Raw genomic sequence first — 22745 nt, forward strand, 5'->3', positions numbered from 1 at the left:
TACATACACTCGTTAGAAACTCATCGTTGCATCCTGGGATTGATCTGAAGGATCAAAAATACACCGAGTCTGTGTGAGAACCTATCGACCCGCCCTGCTCCCCACTACTGACCTGATCAGCTCCTCAGTAGAGAGGATTCTAATCAGACCTGGAGCTCATAAAGGATTGATCTTCAGCGCTGAGGAGGCGTCGGACGCTCTCTCGTTATTCAGTCAGATCATCACTCAGAATTAAGAACCTCAGTAGGAGCATTTTAAGGGATCTAAACATTTAGACACACCCTCTTCTCAGGAGTTGTAGGATGATGGGAAATGTGTCTGTGTAGAGAGAGAGCTGGGTTTTCAGACACACCCACCTGCAGTTCAGTCTGAGGGGTGAAAGGACACATGTATTTAATATTGGTTTTTAATCGTGCCCTTGATGCACAGAGAGGTTTCCAGATTCTCTGAATCTTTCAATAATATTATGGACTGTAGATGATGAAATTAATAAATCCCTTGCAATTATTGAGGATTTATTTTTTGCTTTCCTCTCACCTGTTCACCTGTGGAGAGCTCCTAAATCCATAAATGTCCCAGTTCTACACAGTCCATGTCCCAATTTTCGGAATGTGTGGAATGTGTTGCAGGCATTAACTGAGGACTGCTGTTTTAATGAAAGACCCCATAAAGGACAGTTCATACTGCACTTGACCTGCTGTTTGTACATGGAACAGTGGTCATTTTTTGTCCTCACGGTCAGATGTATTTCACGAAGAGCCATGAACTGTCCACAGTCGAGTGAGCTTCACCTCACCAGGGGTTCAGAGGCTCCTGCTTTAAAACTGGCACCTGAAAACTTGACTGATGTTTGTTTGATCTTCAGCTTTGATCTTCCTACTGTGTGTAAACCCAACTGTTGTGTTGGTGTGTGTGTGTCAGTCTGGGGGGTCTGAACGGTCTCAGGTCATGTGATCTTTTGACGCTAGTGTTGTTCAGGTGTGCCGGGGACGTGCGCACACACACACACACACACAGAACCTCCCTCTCCTCACCTCACTCACCTTTCTCACTATGTTTACACAGCATGTCATTGATTGAGTGCTTCCACACACAGGGGGTCAATCAGGGGACCAGGGGCCCGAGGCAAGGGGCCAAAAAAAACTTCAAAAACCAAATCCGTCCAAAATGCTCACAAGATCAAACAAACATCAAACAGACAGACAAAAATCAAAATGTATCAGTGTTTATTACATCAAATACATGAACCCCACCAAACACACACACATGTGTACATGCACACACACATACTGTACATACACACACACACACACACACACATACAGTGTATCACAAAAGTGAGTACACCCCTCACATTTCTGCAGATATTTAAGTATATCTTTTCATGGGACAACACTGACAAAATGACACTTTGACACAATGAAAAGTAGTCTGTGTGCAGCTTATATAACAGTGTAAATTTATTCTTCCCTCAAAAAAACTCAATATACAGCCATTAATGTCTAAACCACCGGCAACAAAAGTGAGTACACCCCTAAGAGACTACACCCCTAAATGTCCAAATTGAGCACTGCTTGTCATTTTCCCTCCAAAATGTCATGTGACTCGTTAGTGTTACTACGTCTCAGGTGTGCATAGGGAGCAGGTGTGTTCAATTAAGTAGTACAGCTCTCACACTCTCTCATACTGGTCACTGAAAGTTCCAACATGGCACCTCATGGCAAAGAACTCTCTGAGGATCTTAAAAGACGAATTGTTGCGCTACATGAAGATGGCCAAGGCTACAAGAAGATTGCCAACACCCTGAAACTGAGCTGCAGCACAGTGGCCAAGATCATCCAGCGTTTTAAAAGAGCAGGGTCCACTCAGAACAGACCTCGCGTTGGTCATGCAAAGAAGCTGAGTGCACGTGCTCAGCGTCACATCCAACTGCTGTCTTTGAAAGATAGGCGCAGGAGTGCTGTCAGCATTGCTGCAGAGATTGAAAAGTTGGGGGGTCAGCCTGTCAGTGCTCAGACCATACGCCGCACACTACATCAAATTGGTCTGCATGGCTGTCACCCCAGAAGGAAGCCTCTTCTGAAGTCTCTACACAAGAAAGCCCGCAAACAGTTTGCTGAAGACATGTCAACAAAGGACATGGATTACTGGAACCATGTCCTATGGTCTGATGAGACCAAGATTAATTTGTTTGGTTCAGATGGTCTCAAGCATGTGTGGCGGCAATCAGGTGAGGAGTACAAAGATAAGTGTGTCATGCCTACAGTCAAACATGGTGGTGGGAATGCCATGGTCAGGGGCTGCATGAGTGCAGCAGGTGTTGGGGAGTTACATTTCATTGAGGAACACATGAACTCCAATATGTACTGTGAAATACTGAAGCATGAGCATGATCCCCTCCCTCCGGAAACTGGGTCGCAGGGCAGTGTTCCAGCATGATAATGACCCCAAACACACCTCTAAGACGACCACTGCTTTATTGAAGAGGCTGAGGGTAAAGGTGATGGACTGGCCAAGCATGTCTCCAGACCTAAACCCAATAGAACATCTTTGGGGCATCCTCAAACGGAAGGTGGAGGAGCGCAAAGTCTCGAATATCCGCCAGCTCCGTGATGTCGTCATGGAGGAGTGGAAAAGCATTCCAGTGGCAACCTGTGAAGCTCTGGTAAACTCCATGCCCAGGAGAGTTAAGGCAGTTCTGGGAAATAATGGTGGCCACACAAAATATTGACACTTCAGGAACTTTCACTAAGGGGTGTACTCACTTTTGTTGCCGGTGGTTTAGACATTAATGGCTGTATATTGAGTTATTTTGAGGGAAGAATAAATGTACACTGTTATATAAGCTGCACACAGACTACTTTTCATTGTGTCAAAGTGTCATTTTGTCAGTGTTGTCCCATGAAAAGATATACTTAAATATCTGCAGAAATGTGAGGGGTGTACTCACTTTTGTGATACACTGTACATGCATACACACACACACACATACATGCATACACACACACACACACATATACACACACATTTACATAAAAAAACTTCATTTACATTGTACACATACACACATACAAACATACATACACATGCACACACACTCATGCACATTCTCACACACAAACACACACGTAAACACACACACATACATACACATAGACTTACAAACATGCACACACACACACACACATACATATACACGCATACACACACATACATATACACACACATACATGCATACACACACACACATACATGCATACACACACGTACACTTACACATACATACATACATACACACACATATACACATGCACACACACACACAAACATACATATACACACACCTACACACAAACGCACATTCAAATAAAACTAAACTTTATTAACAATATACAATTTCCACACACACATTTACACAAAACTGACCTTTATTTACAATGTACAATCACACACACACACACACACACACACACACACACATTTACACACACACACACACACACTCACACACATTTACACACACACACACACACACACATTTACACACACACACACACACACCCCTAAACCCATTAGTGTGTTGAATACTGAGAGGAAGATTTAACACTCCACACTTTCAAATGTAAAAATAAAATGTCCATGTATTTATGTCAGTCCAAACACTACCCAGACTGAAACCTGCTCAGAGGATTAAGGGCCTTGTTCAGGGGCCCGACAGTCCAGCTAGCCTCGGTGGAATGATTGAACCACGGACAGTGTGATCAGTAGTCCAGAACCTTGAGCTTAATTCTTCACCTGTGCTCCTCTGTGTAGTTGAAGATTAAAGGAGGGTGACGGGTCGGTCCACGGGTACCTAATGTTCCCAGGCAGGGCTCACTACAGTGGGGTCAAAGGTCAAACTCTCCTAACGTTCCCCAGTGTAAATGTAGCCGAGACTGAGGCTCTTCTGTCTAATCATTTATAGTCTTTAACACTGTGTGTGTGTGTGTGTGTGTGTGTGAGTGTGTGTGTGTGTGTGTGTGTGAGTGTGTGTGTGTGTGTGTGTGTGTGTGTTACGCGTGGCTGCACGATCCTCTCTGTAATCTAAGATCATCAATAGCGATCTCTCCGCTCCTCCCCCTCCTCCTCTCACCTTTAAACACCACCTGCAACACACAGTCAGAGAGGAGACCGTTCATAAACACTAGTCATCAATACCAGTGATCACAAATACTAATCAATACTATCAGTTATCAGTAAAATCAAGTACCACGTCCAGTCATCAATAACACTGATCAATACCGTAATTTATCAATAATACCAGGAACCACATTCTGTCTCCAATACCTGTAATCAATACCTGTAAGCAGTACCATCTTTTATCAGCAATACCAGAAAACACTTTCAGTATTCAATAACACTAATCAATACCAGTAATCAATACCTGTAATTAATACCAGTAATCACAAGTACTAATCAATACTATCATCAATAATACTGGGAACCACATTCAGTAATCACTAACACTAATCAATACCCGTAACCAATACCACATTTTATTAGCAATATCAGTAACCTCATTCAGTAATCAATACCACTTATCAATACCAGTAATCACAAGTACTAATCAATACCATATTTTACCAGTAACACCAGGAACCACAACCAGTAATCAGTAACATCACTCATAAGTAGAAACACTTAACAATACCAGTAATCAATATCAGTAATCAATAACACTTATCAATACCAGTAATCAATACCAGTATCATTTATCAAGAACAACACTTACAGAACCAGTAATACATGTTCAGTTCTTCGCTCTCTGTGATACTTATTAATACTGATGATCAATAATCCAGATCCATCACATTACCCGTTAGAGCACTTACACTCTGGAGGCCCCGCCCACTCAGTGTGATGTGGGTGTGTCTCCATCCATGTCCACTCGTTCTGGTCCAGACCGCTGTGCTCTGGCTCCTCCCCTTTTTTACAAACAGCTGCAAGGAGCCAATAAGAAGTCCCCGGAGGCGGTGCCTAAAACCCACACAAAGGTCACCTCCACTCCAAGGTGGCATGGTGGGCGGAGCTAAAGGGATTGTGAGGCGTGCCCCTCTGAAACTTCGTCCAATCTTCGGCTCCGGGACAGTCAGGTACCGCCCACCTGAGGATGATTGACAGGTGAGAGACGGAGAGGTTAGTCTTTATTTATCTACAGTAGATACAAGAACGTTCTCATGACCTCAAACGTTCTCATGACCTCAAACGTTCTCATGATCATCCCACAATCTCATGACCTCAAACGTTCTCATGACCACCCCACATTCTCATGACCTCAAACGTTCTCATGACCTCAAACGTTCTCATGATCATCCCACAATCTCATGACCTCAAACGTTCTCATGATCATCCCACAATCTCATGACCTCAAACGTTCTCATGATCATCCCACAATCTCATGACCTCAAACGTTCTCATGACCACCCCACGTTCTCATGACCTCAAACGTTCTCATGATCATCCCACAATCTCATGACCTCAAACGTTCTCATGACCACCCCACGTTCTCATGACCTCAAACGTTCTCATGACCTCAAACATTCTCATGACCACCCCACGTTCTCATGACCTCAAACGTTCTCATGATCATCCCACAATCTCATGACCTCAAACGTTCTCATGACCACCCCACGTTCTCATGACCTCAAATGTTCTCATGATCATCCCACGTTCTCATGACCACCCCATGTTCTCATGATCCTAAGCTCTCAAGACCTCAAACGTTCTCATGATCATCCCACGTTCTCATGACCACCCCACGTTCTCATGACCTCAAACGTTCTCATGACCTCAAACGTTCTCATGACCTCAAACATTCTCATGACCTCAAACGTTCTCATGACCAATTTTTTTCATGACCACCTGTTCTCATGACCTCAAACATTCTTATAACCATGACCCCCCTATGTTCTAATGACCACCCTACGTTCTCAAGACCTCAAATGTTCTCATGACCCCCGATGTTCTCATAACCATGACCAATCTGTTCTCATGACCCCACAAATGTTCACAGAGTTCCAAATTCCAAATGTAGTGTCCAGTGTTCCCAGTGCTCTAGATTACCACAGTACATTACCACAGGGCCAGCTGTAGCCTAGTGGTTAAGGTACTGGACCAGTGATCAGAGGGTCGCTGGTTCAAGCCCCACCACTGCCAGGTTGCTGCTGTTGGGCCCTTGAGCAAGGCCCTTAACCTTCAGTTGCTCAGACTGTATACTGTAATTGTAACGTAAGTCGCTTTGGATAAAGGCGTCTGCTAAATGCTGAAAATGTAAATGTTCCTGTTATTCTTGGGTTCCAAACTCTCAGGGTCACATGTTCCCAATGTTTTTACATTTCTATACTCTCTGTGCTCCATATATTTCCATTATTACAGAGTCCCAAACGTCCAGGGTCACATTTACTCCCCCAGACCCTGCAGGAACAAAAGTATGTGGCATTTGGAACATCCGGTTCTAAACCCACGGGCACGAAGTAAATGTGCATAATTTCACCTGCTGGATCAGTAACGCTCTCCCAGAGCAGATCTCCGTCCTGATCCCTCATCCAGCTGCACACACCCTGATCAAAAGAGCAGCTCAAAGAGTGAGCACCTACACACACACACACACACACGCGCACACACACACACACACACACACACACGTTAGTCTTTAGAGGAGTTCAGGATTAAGGATCTGTCAGGTGTGCTGATCTGAGCCGACTCACCTGGATCATCGCGTGAGAACTCGGCCGTGTTTCCCAACTCAACATCAAAGAAGTGGAAAATGTTCTCCTCACGGTTCCTCGGGACTGCACACGGGGGGACGAGGCGGCGGGTCAGACGGGGTTCAGGTCAGGAACAGAACCCACACAGTGAGAGAGAGAGAGAGAGTGAGAGAGAGACAGAGAGAGAGGGATGTGATTCATACTCATACGTGACTGTAATATAAACTATTATAGCGGTGATGGTTGCCAGATCCTTCACTGTGCCAACCTCTCAGCCTCAGTCCTGGTACACACCGGTACCGCTCCTAATATGGATAAGACCAACGTACCAATGTAAGGTGCATCCTGTAGGACGTGGAGCGTAACAGAACATGAAGCCCCTGCAAATCACCTGCCCTGCCAATCAATCAAAACTAAACACGGGCAGGTGGCACCTACACGTACCCACCTACACAGCTTCAGAGGTATCATGGTGCCACCCTACCCACTTACCACCCAGTTCACTAGAGAAAATTGTAGAAGAAGCCAATCCACCTTCTGACCATGTGTGTGTGAGAGAGAGAGATAGAGAGAGAGTGTGTGTGTGTGTGTGTGTGTGTGTGTGTGTGTGTGTGTGTGTGTGTGTGTTTCTCACTGTGTACGTCTCCTCTTGGTCTCTGTGTGATCTCCTGTATGTGATTATCCAGTGTGGTGGTGATTGGCATCATTGTGGTTGTTGCTCCGGTGGTGGTTGTGGGGATTTGGGTTGTTGTAGATGGTAACCCTGTGGTTGTGGCCACTGTTGCTGTAGTGGTGGTGGTTGGCACTGTTGTGGTGGTTGGCACTGTTGTGGTGGTTGGCACTGTAGTGGTGGTGGTTGGCACTGTTGTAGCCATGGTGGTAGTTGGCATTGTTGTTGTAGTGAAGGTCGTTGGCACTGTTGTAGTAATGGTGGTAGTTGGCATTGTTGTTGTAGGGGTGGTGGTAGTTGGCATTGTTGTTGTAGGGGTGGTAGTTGGTACTGTTGTTGTAGGGGTGGTGGTAGTTGGCATTGTTGTTGTAGGGGTGGTAGTTGGTACTGTTATTGTAGGGGTGGTGGTAGTTGGTACTGTTGTTGTAGGGGTGGTGGTAGTTGGCATTGTTGTTGTAGGGGTGGTAGTTGGTACTGTTGTTGTAGGGGTGGTGGTAGTTGGCATTGTTGTTGTAGAAGTGGTAGTAGTTGGCATTGTTGTAGGGGTGGTAGTTGGTACTGTTGTTGTAGGGATGGTGGTAGTTGGCACTGTTGTAGTAGTGGTAGTTGGCACTGTTGTGGTGGTAGTTGGCATTATTGTTGTAGGGGTGGTTGTTGGCATCGTAGTGGTAGGGATGGTGGTTGTTGTAGCAACGGTGGTTGTAGTGCTGGAGGTAGTTGTTGGTGATGTAGTTGGATGGCTGGTAGTTGTGGTGACTGTTGCCATGGTGATTGTGGTGGTAGGTTTCAGTGTTGTTGGTGGTCTGGCTGGATCAATAGTTACAGTAAGAGGAGCTGCAACACAACAGAGTAAAACCTTCAACAAGAGAACACACACACACACGTACACTCTAACACACACACACTCACTCTCACACTGACTCACACACACACACTTACGTTTGCAGTTGTAGCTCCACCCATTAGCACCAGGTTTACATCTACACTTCTTGGAGTCCGGCTTGTCCCGACAGATAAAGAGGTCATTCTTATCTAAACACACACACACACACACTCATGTATATATACACAGATGTACACCCTTGTGTGTGTGTATGTGTGTGTGTGTACCTGTACAGAGGTATTTCCCGTTGATGTAGCGCAGCTCGAAGCCCTTGTGACATTTGCAGATGTAGCTGCCAAAGGTGTTCTCACACTTTCGGAACCTTGGACACCGAGCCACGCCCGTTACACACTCATCAATGTCTACACACACACACACACACACATTACATTATTAATGACCTCATTATACAGTGTGTTGTGTATTTCTGCAGTGTTAGTGGTGTTGTGTTGGTGTTTGATCGTACCCACGCACGTCCTGCGGTCCGGACCGAGGCGTAACCCCGGCGACGGGCACTGGCACACGACCTCGCCCTTCATTACAGCACAGCCGTACTGACAGTGAGCCAGGGCACACGTACGGGCATCTGCAGGGGTAACCAGAGTTTATATCTAATAAAGTGTCACATAAACAATCAATAAATTCACTCACACACACACACACCCCAAACCTCATAAACACACACATACACAACAAACCACATACACACACACACCTACCAAACGACATACATACGCTCACACCAAACAAATACACACTCACACACACCCCAAACCACATACACACATTCACACACACACACCAAACGACATACACACGCACACATTAAACAACATACACACACATACACACACACACACTAAACCACATACACTCACACATACACACTTACACACACACACACCAAATCACATACACACACATACTTACTCACACACCAAACCACATACACACACATACACACTTACACACACACAAACACCAAACCACATACACACACTTACACACTTACACACACACCAAACCACACACACACCAAACCACACACACTCAGCAACACAGAAATCCCTTACACACACCCACACACACCTTTTGACCTTTACACACCCACACACTTCTAATTCACCTACACCAACCCTACATCTACCCACACACACACACCCTTCCAACCCACACACACCAACCCACCCATACACACACACACACACACACACACACACAGTTTCTTGAGTTAAAAGCTCAGACTGACTCCTGCAGGTGCCGTCTGGCATCATCATGTAGCCGTTGACACAGTAACACTTATAAGTGCCCACCAGGTTCATACAGCGGTGTTTACACGGGCGTGGCTTCAGCCCGCATTCATTCACATCTACAGTAACAGAGAGAGAGAGAGAGAGAGAGAGAGAGAGAGAGAGAGAGAGAGAGAGAGAGTAGTGGTGATTATGCCATAGCCATTCATGATCAGGAGCCCAACAGTGATCTGATCTGGAGGGAAGCACGAGCTAGCCATTACGAGCCACACACTCCTACCTTGGTTGCAGGTCTTGCCCGTGTACCCTGAGTGACAGCGGCACTGATCCGGACCGACACAGTCTCCATGTTTACAGCCCAACTCACACACAGCTGCAAAACACACACACACACACACACACACACCAGCGATCACCGTGTGTACACAGCTGCAGGACAAAGTTAGTGAACCCTCTGGAATTAGCTGGAGTCTGGTGAGGTCCAGGCTGTGAAGTGTGTAAATAAGGTTTCATGGAGCTGCTGTTCAGACTTGCTCAGCGCTGAAGTGGAATTTAGGACATTTTGTGAAGGTCCCACACCATCTCACCTGGGTTCACATCTGGACCATGAACGTTCTGCCTGGTTTTAGTGGGTCCACAGACTTTTGATCAGCTCTCGTGCTGTTCCCCTCAGTGCTTTGATCTCATTTATTATGTCATGCTGTGCACTTGGTGTGATTTTTGCAGGACAGGAAGAAAGCTTCATGCAGCTTGCATGCAGGTTTACATTCACAATATTGTCAAAAGTATGTGGACACCTGATAATGCCGTACAAAATGGCATCTTCATGGCCTTCACTGCTTTCAGAGGAATTTTACAGAAGTTTTAAATGTGTGTCTGTTGGAATTTGTGGCCATTCAGGCACTAGTGATGAAAAGACCTGGCTCCCAATCAGTGTTCCAATTCACCCTAATGTTGTTTAGAAGAGTTAAAGTAAGGCAGAATGAAGCTGAAATAATCAGTAGGGGTGTCCAGTGTCCACATACTTTTGGTCATATAAGCCGTAAACTTCTGGATGGTGAATGAAGACTCAGCAGATTCCAGAGGGGTTCACAAACATTTTTCTCACAGCTGTGTGTGCACATCTGTATCTGTGAGCATCTGTTTGTGTGTTTCCTCACGTCTGCACTGTCCCCAGCTCTCTCGCCTCCAGCCCAGGCAGCAGTCCACCCGGTCCCAGTAACGACAGATCCCATTGGCCGACACCTCCACCTCGTCCCGCCTTTCACAGAAAAGCAGCCAATTAGATTAATCAAGCAATCAGGCTCGTTAATGACCTGTTTTATTTCTCTTTGATGCTGACAGCAGAACATTTCAGGTCTCATGCAGGAGAAGCTCGAAGCTCCAAATAAACGATTCATCTTCGATACCTGCTTTATCCTGACCAGGGTTGTGGTGGGCCCCGAGCACCGGGCGCTAAGCAGAATTGCATTTACATCACTGAACGACAGGGTGCCAAACCATCACAGGGCACCACACATTCACACATTCAGTAACACACTCAGACCCAAGAGCGATTCAGAGCAGCCAATCCACCTTTTGCATATTTTGTGGAGGCGTCCATATAGAAGGCCAAAAGTATGTGGACACCTGACCATACCTGCAACCCCCCTTCTTAAAACTAAAGCATCCTCAACTGTCTGGGAAAACTTATTGCCCCATAATGCTCTTACAGGAAATGACCAACCCTAGCAACAGTGTTCTAACCACTTTAGCCGCTAATTGTGTTCTTATGTTTACATTTACATTTTTGGCGAGTAGCAAACGCTTTTATCCAAAGTGACTTACAATTATGACTATTTTGAGCAATTGAAGGTTAAGGGCCTTGCTCAGGGGTCCAACAGTGGCAACTTGGTGGTGGTGAGGCTTGAACCGACAACCTCATGATAGTAGTCCAGCATTTTATCCGCTGAGCTACCACATTCTGGTGTATACGAACAGCAATAATCAGCGCTGGTTCCATCAGTGGGAACCTGCCCAAAGTTCCTGCAGCAGGTACACCTTTAATAAACACTGGTGTAGGTGCCAGGGGTGCCACCGAGGGTCCGGACGCTCCCTGTCTTTCTCAGTTCCGCTACAGTTTTGTTGACCGCAGGCGCCACTGATGCTCTCGTTAAAATGATTCCACTTGCTGCACATACTTCAGCGCCGCCGCTCCTGTTTGGACTTGAGTTTCTCAGCAACGTGACGAGCTGTCACCACCCGGCACTTTCCGCTCACTGTGAAAAAATGCACCCCAACCCCCCAACGCAGCCTCCGTCTCAAAAACACACACACACACACACACTTACACAAGTTCTTGGACAGTGAGGTCAGTTCAGCCATCAATAACCTGCTTGACCCAACAGAAACTCAACATTTTAAACATTAACTCCCCCGGGTTAGAGTTCCTTTCACTGAATTCCGAGAAGTTCATGGCCCGGAGCGCTTTAGATTTACGATAACTCGCTCAGCAAACGCTTTTATTTAGAGAAACACGCAGCTGAGAGCAGAATCCAGTCCAAACACTCAGCAGCTCTGTTAGGAACGCTCAAGCGCTTGGCTAACTGAGAGGGGCCTTATTTACATTTATAGCACTTTGCAAAACATCTTACAATTTTAAGTAATAACAATGCAAGCAATTGCTCAGGGGCCCAGCTGCCTGGCAGTGGTGGGACTTAAGCCAGTAACCTTCTGATCATGAGTCCAGGACCTCAACCACTGAGCTAGCGCTGCCCGACATGACAATAATATCATTATCACAATAAATTACATCATGATACTCATTCATGAAAATGCTGCACTGTATTTATACACCAAAAGTTTGTGGACACCAGCCACCAGAAGTTTGTGGACATCACATTGCAAAATAATGGTCATTAATCTGGAGCTAACACTCCCCTATCCTACCACTCCTTAATTCTATTTCATCTATAGAGCATTTATGACTCTGAACTTGGTACTCAATCAGCATTCCAATTCATCCCAGTGGAGCTGAGGTCAGGGCTACGTGCAGCCAACTGGAATTTCTTCACACCAAACTTGTCGAAACACCACGGCCTTCCCCAAACTACTGCCACAATGTTGGAAACAAAAGATTTTCAAAATCTCAATTCCTGGTCAAGGTCCAAGGTTATCTGGAATCCCTGGACGCAATGCAGCAACATCAGCATGTACCGCTGCACCTCACACATTTCTGAAAGTGAAAGATATTAGCAACGGGTGTGGCTAAAACACCTGGACTCAAAAATGAGCACAAGTGTCCACATACTTTTGGTCATATATTGAAATTTAGCAAATGCTTTTTTCCATTGCGACTTACAGTTATGACTGAACACGATTTTGAGCAGTTAAGGGGTAAGAGCCATGCTCAGGGGCCCAACAGTGGCAACTTCGCAGTGGTGGGGCTTGAACCAGCAACCTTCTGATTACTATTCCAGTACCTTAATAACTGAGCTATCACTGCCCTTTGGTATAGATCTAATTATTTGGTAATTAGTATATCAGTATATTTGCGTACCAACCGCCCCAACCATGTGCTAATTTTTTATGGTGACCTTGTTTGTGTTTATATGTACAGATAAACACATTTATGTATATACGTATACACTAAATAATTACACTAAATGAAACACTAAATATGCACTAAATAAAAATGTTTTGGGGTTTTATGTGACATTTTCAGAATCGGGAATTTTTTTTTCATTAAAGCTGAATAAAATAAAACTCCACTTGTTGTTAGCATCACTGTTAGCATCACTGGAAGGTTCGGATTTCATTAGGGGCCATTCTCAGGGGCCCCTTAGTGGCTCTCAGGCAGCCCTCAGTCATATTGATTGGATTATATTTATTAATTTATTGTGTTTTTATTTCTCGTTTCGGTTTCTGTTCACTAAACAAGAGTAACAATCAAGTTTCAAACTAAAGTACTTAAATATAAATTCTTATAAACTCTGGCTGTTTTAATTTGATGAAATAAAAACATTTCACACCAAAGGAAGAAAATGTTAAAAGAATTAAACAGGTTAAATACATTTAATTCTGTTTTACACGCTATAAATCATCACACATTTCATCACAGCTCGTCTTTTTATTCTGTTGTACGTAATTCTGAACTAATTCAGTCACATCATCGCGATTATTTCAGTTTATCGTGATCAATCGATATTAACGATCCTGTCTCTGCAAACACGTGACTTATTATTAATGATTCATTTAAAAAATCACGCATTATTAGATCATACATGGCAGTAAATTCTGGACAGTTTATTGTCTAGCGGTTAAGGTACTGGACTAGTAATCACAAGGTCACTGGTTCAAGCTCCACCACTGCCAGATAACTGCTGTCGGGCCCTTGAGCGAGGCCCTTAACCCTCAATTGCTTAGACAGTATACTCTCACAGTACTGTAAGTCGCTTTGGATAAAAGCTTCTCTAAACTATCACAGAAGTTCCATCAGCATCTTGCACTGATCAGTACCCGCACGGACGCTGAGGTGTGTTACCTGTGTGCAGGTGATGCAGGTGGAGGGAGGCACGCGCAGATCAGCAGCAGGAACATCGGTACCGCTACTCTTCCCCTCATAGTCACCGTGATTCCCTCGCGCTCCACCGGACACGCTCCATCACACTCCATCACACTTCACACATTACATCCCGGAGCGCGCGCGCCTCTAACAGTCGGTCCCTGAACGGATCCCCGGGAGCAGCGCGGTGCGGGATTACTCCCCCGGTAAAGCTGCTAATTCTCCTCCGTTCAGCCGTGCCTCATCACCCGGGGTGCAGCATGTCTCGCTTTCGGTAAAGTGCAGAACCCGGAGTGAAGAACGGCACCCCGGGGGGGCGGCGTGTGAGCGCGTGAGAACTCGTGCGAGGCGGGGCCAGGTTGGGACATGCGCGCGCTCCGGCGGTAGGTGAGACAGATCCCCGTGGGCAACGCACTGAGTGTGTGTGTGTGTGTGTGTGTGTGTGTGTGTGTTTTGCCAGAAGCACACCTGATTTTCAGTGGGAGGAGTGTGAACGGTGTTATCACACACACACACACACACACACACACACACACACACGGCCTGTAATTAGGTGAGGTGGGTACAGGGTGGTGTGGAAAAGGGAAGTGTGTCTTTGCTGCATCCTGTTGTCATAATTACACCATCCATTCCTTTCAGCTGGAGTGTGAGCATCACACACACACACACACACACACACAGGTAGGTCAGGGAGGTCAGTAGAGGTATTGATCTTATTAGAGGTCAAAAAACGTTCTACTTTTACTCGTTTTTGTCTGTCTGTCCACCTGTCCGTCTGTCTGTCCTGTCCGTCTGTTCTCCTGTTCTGTCCGTCAGTCCAGTTCTGTCCACCTGTCCTGTTTTGTGCGTCTGTCTGTCCTGTTCGTCTGTCTGTCCGTCTGTCTGTCATGTTTTGTCCGTCTGTCTGTCCGGTTTTCTTTCTTTCTTCCTTCCTTTCTTTCTTTGGATGAATGCTAAATGCTGTGATTGTGTTTCCAGAGATCTTCAGAGTGATGGTAACATCTTGATGTGTATCTCCAGGAATTTGCTCTACATGATAAAAAGTATGTGGACACACTTTCTAATTACTGAGTTCTTGGGTTTCAGACACATTCAATGCTAACAGGTACAGAAAATCAATTCTGTTCAATCGTTTGTAGTGGATTCCGATCAGAACGTAATTGCTTCCACGAAGAACTGAGAGAAGCGTCCGAATACTTTAGTACATCAGAGATCCTAGTTTTTTGTTTTGAATATATTTTTATGGTTTCTCTTCGTCTCTGTGGGTGATGATGTGATGAAGCTTGATGGTAAAAATCCACAACACACTCAAGTGTGTGGAAAAGCCAAAGGGTCTGAATACTTTTTGCCTTTCAGTGGATTGCATTTTCATTGACTTTTTTGTCCTGGTCAGGGTGGAGGTGGGTCCAGTTCCACTGGGAAACACTGGGTGCAAGTAAAGGAACTCCAGAGACCTCCATGGAGTCCTGAGCTCAACCCAACTGAACATGAGATGAATTGGAACAGCTTTCCAGGTATGCCAGCTTTCTTTCACCCCAAAACATGCCAGTAGGTGGATTGTGAGCTCTAAGTCGACTTTAAGTGTAAGTGTGTGAGTATGTACGTGCTTCTTTGAAGATGAATAAATGATTTGTTTCTGTTGTTTTTCAGTGAGGTGTCGTGCCTGTACACACTGCGACCCTGACATGGATGAAGCGGTTTGTGAATTAATTATTTCATGATTTTTTCAGTCCAGTTTGTTGTATTTCAATCAAGTGTTTATAGTTTTTATGAACCCACCGCGACCCTGACTTGAATGGAAATTGTGTCTAGGGAAAAAATAACCGAATTAATCCAGATCATCCCGGATTAAAGACCCTCCTGAATTTGGGAGGTGTTACTGTGCTGCCCTCTTCTGTACAGAGGTGTAAGCACAGCTGGGGGAGGTAATAAGTTTATATACAGTGGTGTGAAAAAGTATTCGCCCCCCCCCCCCCAGCTCTGTCACACTGAATAATTTCACATCATTAAACTTTCAACATGTCGTAAAGCGTCGCTGCATTCATGCAGGAACCAAAGTTCCCCAACACGTATATCACCCAACACGTACATCACCCTTCTTAGTTAAATAATCAACCAGTTCACCAGGTGTAACTATTAAACCAGAGCAGCTAGTTAAACACAACCAGCCGTGCTGTGGAAAGTTTCTACAGGAACATCATGTCATTATTCAGCATCTCTAAATCAAAAAGCCCAAATACATTCAGCTGGAAACTTGGAAATGTGATCTACACAGGAGTGACCAGTAACATCTCATCCAGGGTCCCACAAAGGATTGAACAAAAAAATGCTCTGACATCTCCAGCAGTTTCAGGTACGTCCAGAGTTCATATATACAGGGCAGCATAGAGGAAACCACTGCTAATTGAAAAGAAGCGTCAGTGCGCAGTGTGATCCCCAAACCTTTCGGGACGATGTGCTTCGGACAGACTAACAAAAACTGAACTATTTGGCATGAATTGAGCATTTGCGGGGGCAAATCTACCGTGGGCAGGTGGAAAGGGGGTACAGGTCCTGCCAATCTAAAACATTCCTGCCATATCAACAACTGACGGGATGGGAACACTGACGGTCCAAATTTAACACAAAGTTTGTATGTCAAATGTGGCTCGGTGGGTAGCACTGTCACCTCACAGCAAGAAGGTCCTGGGTTCGATCCCCAGGTGGAGCAATCGGGGTCTTTTCTGTGTGGAGTTTGCATGTTCTCCCTGGGTCTGCGTGGGTTTCCTCACAGTCCTGTCATGAATGGAACCAAAGTGTATAAAACATGGCGTTAAAAATCCTAATAAATAAATAAATAATGAATAAATAAATACATCACAGCAAGAAGGTCCTGGGTTTGATTCCCAGGTGGAGGAGTCCAGGTCCATGCCCTCTGTGTGTGCATGTTCTCCCCGTGTCTGTGTGGGTTTCCTCACACAGTCATGCAGTCAGGTTGATTGACACTAAAGTCCCACTTGGTATGTGTGTAAGTGTGTGTGTGTGTGTGTGTGTGTGCCCTGTGATGGACCGGCGACCTGTCCGGAGTGTTTCTGCCTTTCGCCCAGTGAATCTGACCCTGCGACCCTGAGTGGGATAAAGAGATGATAAAACGGACAAAGAACTAATGAGAAGATAGTGAGAAGTATCAGGTGAGAAGATAATCCAGCAGTGTGGTGGTGAGAAGCTGCTGGTGCATCATGACCCACAAAAACTGAAGATCAAGCCGCTGCCTCTTTGAACCAGAGAGGAACCAGCTGAAGGGGTCTGGACATCTAAAAAGAAGTCCTCTAATACAGACACGTCCCTCAGTCCCTCAGGATAGAGAGTTCAGGGCTGATCCAGGACCCACTGGTGAGATCTTACAGCTGGTGTGGGAATACCTGTGGATTTCCCAGGAGGAGCTGGAATCTGCAGCTCAGTCTACAGCTACAGTAAACCTCAGCAGGAGAAGTGGATAAAAACACGGTGTAGATTTTTAATGGCCCAGTTAAAGTCCCGACCGGAACCCAGTGGAGACGCCGTGACCTGGTGGGACCTGAAACCAGCGGTTCATGTCTGATATAAAAATTAACGCAGCTGAAGATTCTTACCAGATTATAGAAAGTGTTTAGATTCAGTCAGTGCTGAATTTGCTTCAGACTCTGTAGAAACAGTTTAGGGAAGGTCCTTCCTCTTCCAGCATGAGCGAGCTCTATAAAGACATGAAGAAAAAGCTCTGTTTAAAACCCAGGTCGGATAAATCCTGGCGTTGCTGCACCTACACCATCTACAACACCATCATGGAAAATGACGTTCTTACATCCTGATATGGTGACAGAAAAACTGAGAGGAAAATCATCATTTATTTAATTGTTGATTATCCTGGTCAGGGTCGCAGTGTGAACCGAAAACACTAGTTATTATTATTATTATTATTATTATTACGTTTTATTATTATTGTTACTACATTATTGTTGTTATTGTTTTTATTATAATTATTATAATTATAGTAATAATAATTATTATTGTTGTTGCTGTTTTTGATTATGTATTATTATTACTATATTATTATTATTGTTTGTATCATTATGTTTTATTAGTATTTATGTATTATTACTATTATTATTACTATGTTTTATTATAATTACTATATTATTGTTGTTGTTATTGTTTGTGTCATTATGTTTTATTAGTATTTATTTATTATTAACATTTTATCATTATTATTATTATTGTATTATTATTGTTATTGTGTTTTATTTTTATTTTTATTATTTATTATTATTATTTATTAGTAGTATCGATAGTGATAATAATATTATTATAATTGTTGATGTTTTATTTTGAGGATGAGGTGATTTTTCTAACCAGTTTCTCATGATTCTTGAGAAATTCTGAGATTCACACACACACACACACACACACACACACACACACACACACACACACACACAGACTGAATTCCCGGTGGGAGAAGCGCGTGAGCACCGCTGCAGCCGTAATGAGCCTCCCGGTGGCCCGCGTGCCTAATTACGGTAACGAGGCGCTAAAGGACCGTAATGAAGCACAAAATCCCGAAATAAAATCACCGCGCGCCCGCGAGCTCTGATTAACCCCGGTGATTCCCGAGCCGGCACCGGGAAGCACAAAACGACCCGAGAGGGCGAGAGGAGAGTGTGTGTGTGTGTGTGTGTGTCCTCTGTGTGTGTGTGTGTGCGTGCGCGTGTGTGTGTGTTCGTGTGTGTGTGTGTGTGTGATGGTTTGAATCCTCTGTGCGCGCGTGTGTGTGTGTGCGCGTCTTTCTTCCACCATTTCCTTCCCCCCTAGCAGCTTCGCGTGTGTCACCTCGCGCCTCCCCGCGTGATTTACAGCCAATGATCAGCTGTAGGTGTCCGCACGCGCGCGCGCTCACACACACACACACACACACACACGCACACACACGCACACACACACACACACACGCACGCACACACACACACACTGGTATTACTGCCCCTGTGAGGGATTTCCATCAACTCGGATTATTTTCTTTTTTTTACTAACCGCTTTATGAGGATCAGGGTCGCGGTGGATCTGGAGCCAGTATGCGAACCTTCTCATGTAGGCTACTATTGTTTATAAATAACGAAACACCACGTTTTCTATATAAAAAAAAAAGAAGCTGCTTTTCTCTCTGAACAATACAACATCTTGTAGAGTAGACGAAGGACCACCTAATCCTGATCGGGGTCACGGTGTGTCCGGAGCCACCCAGAGAAACAGTGCGTTAAGGCAGGTGTTCGTTCAATACAACAGAAGGAAACAGGCTACCTACAGGAAAGCCACGTGGACACGGTGGGTCCGGAGTCTATGCTGTACACACTGGGCAGTTTAAGAAACATACCTTGGAAATACCAATATACCAAATATACCAATCCACCTACTGGTAATGATTAATGAGATGTAATAAAAACCAATCATATTAGAATCGTGATGAATATCAACAACAAAATGTGTTAGTATTATTTTATTTCATTGACTCATTCAGCTTTAACAAGCAGGTTCGGTGCGGTGTGTCCGGAGCCTCGTCTGAGAACGCAAGGAACCAGATGAGAAAACATGCTGGATAAGGTGCCAGGGTATTGCAGTGTTTACAGGGAGAACATAACAAACTGCAGATACTGACGGATGGCAAGAATCGAACCTGGATCCTTGAAGTTCTGCAGCACCACCATGCAATCCGTAAAATCGTTGAATTAGACTGATTGTTCGAGGTAAAAATCTGTTGAAAATATGAACATCACGATTATAATCTTATTTTATTGATAATCTATCATAATAATAATAATAATAACATAATGTATTATAATTCTAGTATTATTATTTTTACGCGCATTTTAAAAGATTCAGTCTGTCCTCACAAAGAGCTGAAAACCAGAACACGCACACACACACACACACACACACACACACACAAGCGCACACACATACACACACACACCGGGAGGAGCCGTCTACCCCTCCGTCACCCGTGCCCGCCCCCCGGAGGACGGTGCGTCGTGTCGTTGGCAGCGTCAATATTATTTATTATCCCCGTTAGAGGCTGTCGGTGGGGTTAGCGCCGCCGCCGCCGCCACACACCGCGCGCTACACCGAAACCCGCCGCCGCGCTATTGTGTGTCTTTTTTATTTTGGGTGCGTGCGCCTTTAGTCTCCGCGTGTATGTGCGAGAGTGTGTGTGTGTGTGTGTGTGTGTGTGTGTGTGTATGCGCGCGCGTTCCTCACGGCCGCTGCTGTGCGTTAACGAGGCTTTGATCCCGGAGCGTCGCGAGTCCGGTAGGTGCATCAGCTCGTCCATTTTAGCTCCCTCTCACCCCTCCCCCTCCCCCACACCCCCCCCTCTTCTCTCCTGCTGTTTTTCATTCTCGCTCTCTCTCTCTCTCTCTCTCTCTCTCTCTCGCGCGTGCTCTCTCCCCCTCGCGGATTAATCCGTCGCCGGTAATTGCGCGTGCGTTAGCGGTGTCCGGCCTCGCGCCCTCCCTGGTAATGACCTGTGATCCGCGCGCATGTCCCCCCTCCCTCGTGCCGCAGCAGGCGGGGAGTAATTACCGTAATTGATGCTCGAGGCGACCGGAGCGCGAGGAAGAGAGAGAGAAAAGAGAGAGAGCGAGAGAGAGCGCGAGGCCACGTCTGTTCTTCTCAATCCGTCTTTCTCTCGCTCTGAGCGAGGCCTGATCTCCTCCACACAATAACATTTATCCTGATAGATCCAGAGCTTCCCACAGCTTCCTCCACCCTCATCTGGACTGATTGGGGTTCTGGGGAACGTGGATTAAACAGGTTCCTCACGGGTTCTTCTGGTGCTTTAATCCGGGTGCGTTCTCAGAGAAACACCTTCCGCAAGAATTTATGCTTAAATCATAGATTCACTTAATGGAGGTGTTTGGTTCTTTCAGGGTAAAAAGGTTCTTCGTGGGTTCTTTTGAGGGTTTCTAGTTCTAGGTTTATTACAGATTATGAAACTTCTTTGTACTCCTAGTAAAAAGGTTCTTTATCGGTTCCTTATTACTGTTGTTTATATTGATAAGAATTCTGGATGTTTCTTTTTTCAAAAAGGTTCTTCATGGGTTCTTTTGAGGGCTTATAGTTCTAGCCAAGTATCAGATTATAAAACTCTTTGTACTTTTAGAGAAAAAGGTTCTTCGGCTGGGTTTGTGTTCTGCGTACCTTCCTGAAAAAAATAAATCAGTTATTTATTGTTGTTGTTTTTATTGATAAGGATTCTGGATGTTCTATTTTTTTAAGGTTCTTCATGGGTTTCTTTGAGGGTTTCTAGTTCTAGGTTTATAACAGATTATGAAACTTCTTTGTACTTCTGGTTCTTTATTGGCGCTTTGGCTGGAAAAATCGGTTCGTTATTATTGTTGTTTTTATTGATATTGATTCTGGATGTTTTTTTTTTAATAAAAAAGGTTCTTCATGGGTTCATTGAGGGCTTATCGTTCTAGCTGGGTAGCAGATTATGAAACTTCTTTGTACTTCTTTGGTTCTTCGGCTGGTTTTGTGTTCTGCCTACCTTCCTGAAAAAGATCAGTTTTTTATTGTTGTTGTTTTTATTGATAAGGATTCTGGATGTTCTTTTTTTTTTTTATAAAAAAGGTTCTTCATGGGTTCATTTACGGGTTTATCGTTCTAGTTTTATAACAGATTATAAAACTCTTTGTACTTTTAGAAAACAAGCTGCTTTAATGGTTCTTCAGCTGGTTTTGTGTTCTGCGTACCTTCCTGAAAAACGGTTCCTTTTTGTTGTTGTTTTTATTGATGTTGATTCGGGATGTTCTTTTTTTTTTTAAAAAGGTTCTTTGCATGATTACCAGCTGTAGGTGTGTTTCAGGAATAAATGTTCTTCAATGATTTATGAAAAAAGGTTTTATTTGATTGTAAACAGTTTTTGGTATCTGGAGAGGTTCCTCAGGAATCCAGTGATGGACAATAGATCTTGATTTATTCCTCAGAGAAACAAGTTCTCCAAAGAGTTTTTGTGGATTGATATGTGTTTTGACTACAAGCATAAAAGGTTCCTCAAGGTTCTTCAGGTGGTTAATGGTTCAAGGTAACATTAGAAACGTCTTCCTGTTCTTCAGGAAATCAGTTCTGTGGGGTTCTTTAGACTGACAGAAGTTCTCAGTACCTGATGGTTCTTCGGCTGGTTTTGTGTTCTGCGTATCTGTGTACGGTTCCTTATTGTTGTTGTTTTTATTGATGATGATTCTGGATGTTCTTTTAAAAGAGTTCCTTTTTATGGTTTTATTTGATTGTAAACAGTTCTAGGTATCTAGAAATGTTCTTAGGAATCCAGGGATGGACTATAGATCTTGATTTATTAGTCAGAGAAACAAGTTCTCCAAAGAGTTTTTTTGTGGATTGATAAGTATAAATATAAATAAGTATAAAAGGTTCCTCAAGGTTCTTCTGATGGTTAACAGTTCTAGGTACCATTGGAAACATCTTTTGGAAACAATAATTGATCGGTACCGTTCTTCACTAAATCAGGTCTGTACGGTTCTTTAGACAGAGTTCTCAGTACCTGATGGTTCTTTGGATGGTTTCTGTTTATTTCAAGGGTTCCTCGGCTGGTCAGTGGTTTTAGGTGCATAAATGAAATAAATCA

General features: G+C 44.4%; 2 protein-coding genes across 2 annotated transcripts in view; both read left to right on the forward strand.

Annotated features, from left to right (window-relative positions):
* Positions 1–22745, forward strand: part of LOC134333832 (NLR family CARD domain-containing protein 3-like) — a 560375-nt gene that overhangs the window by 464888 nt on the left and 72742 nt on the right. The gene's annotated exons all lie outside the window — the stretch shown is intronic.
* Positions 20294–22745, forward strand: part of LOC134333419 (CXXC-type zinc finger protein 4) — a 12500-nt gene continuing 10048 nt past the window's right edge. Inside the window, exon 1 of the mRNA XM_063015404.1 lies at positions 20294–20410. The gene's annotated coding sequence lies outside the window, so the exon portion shown is untranslated. The remainder of the gene's footprint in view (positions 20411–22745) is intronic.

The sequence above is a fragment of the Trichomycterus rosablanca genome, chromosome 19 (assembly GCF_030014385.1).
Source record: "Trichomycterus rosablanca isolate fTriRos1 chromosome 19, fTriRos1.hap1, whole genome shotgun sequence".
Lineage (NCBI taxonomy): Eukaryota > Metazoa > Chordata > Actinopteri > Siluriformes > Trichomycteridae > Trichomycterus > Trichomycterus rosablanca.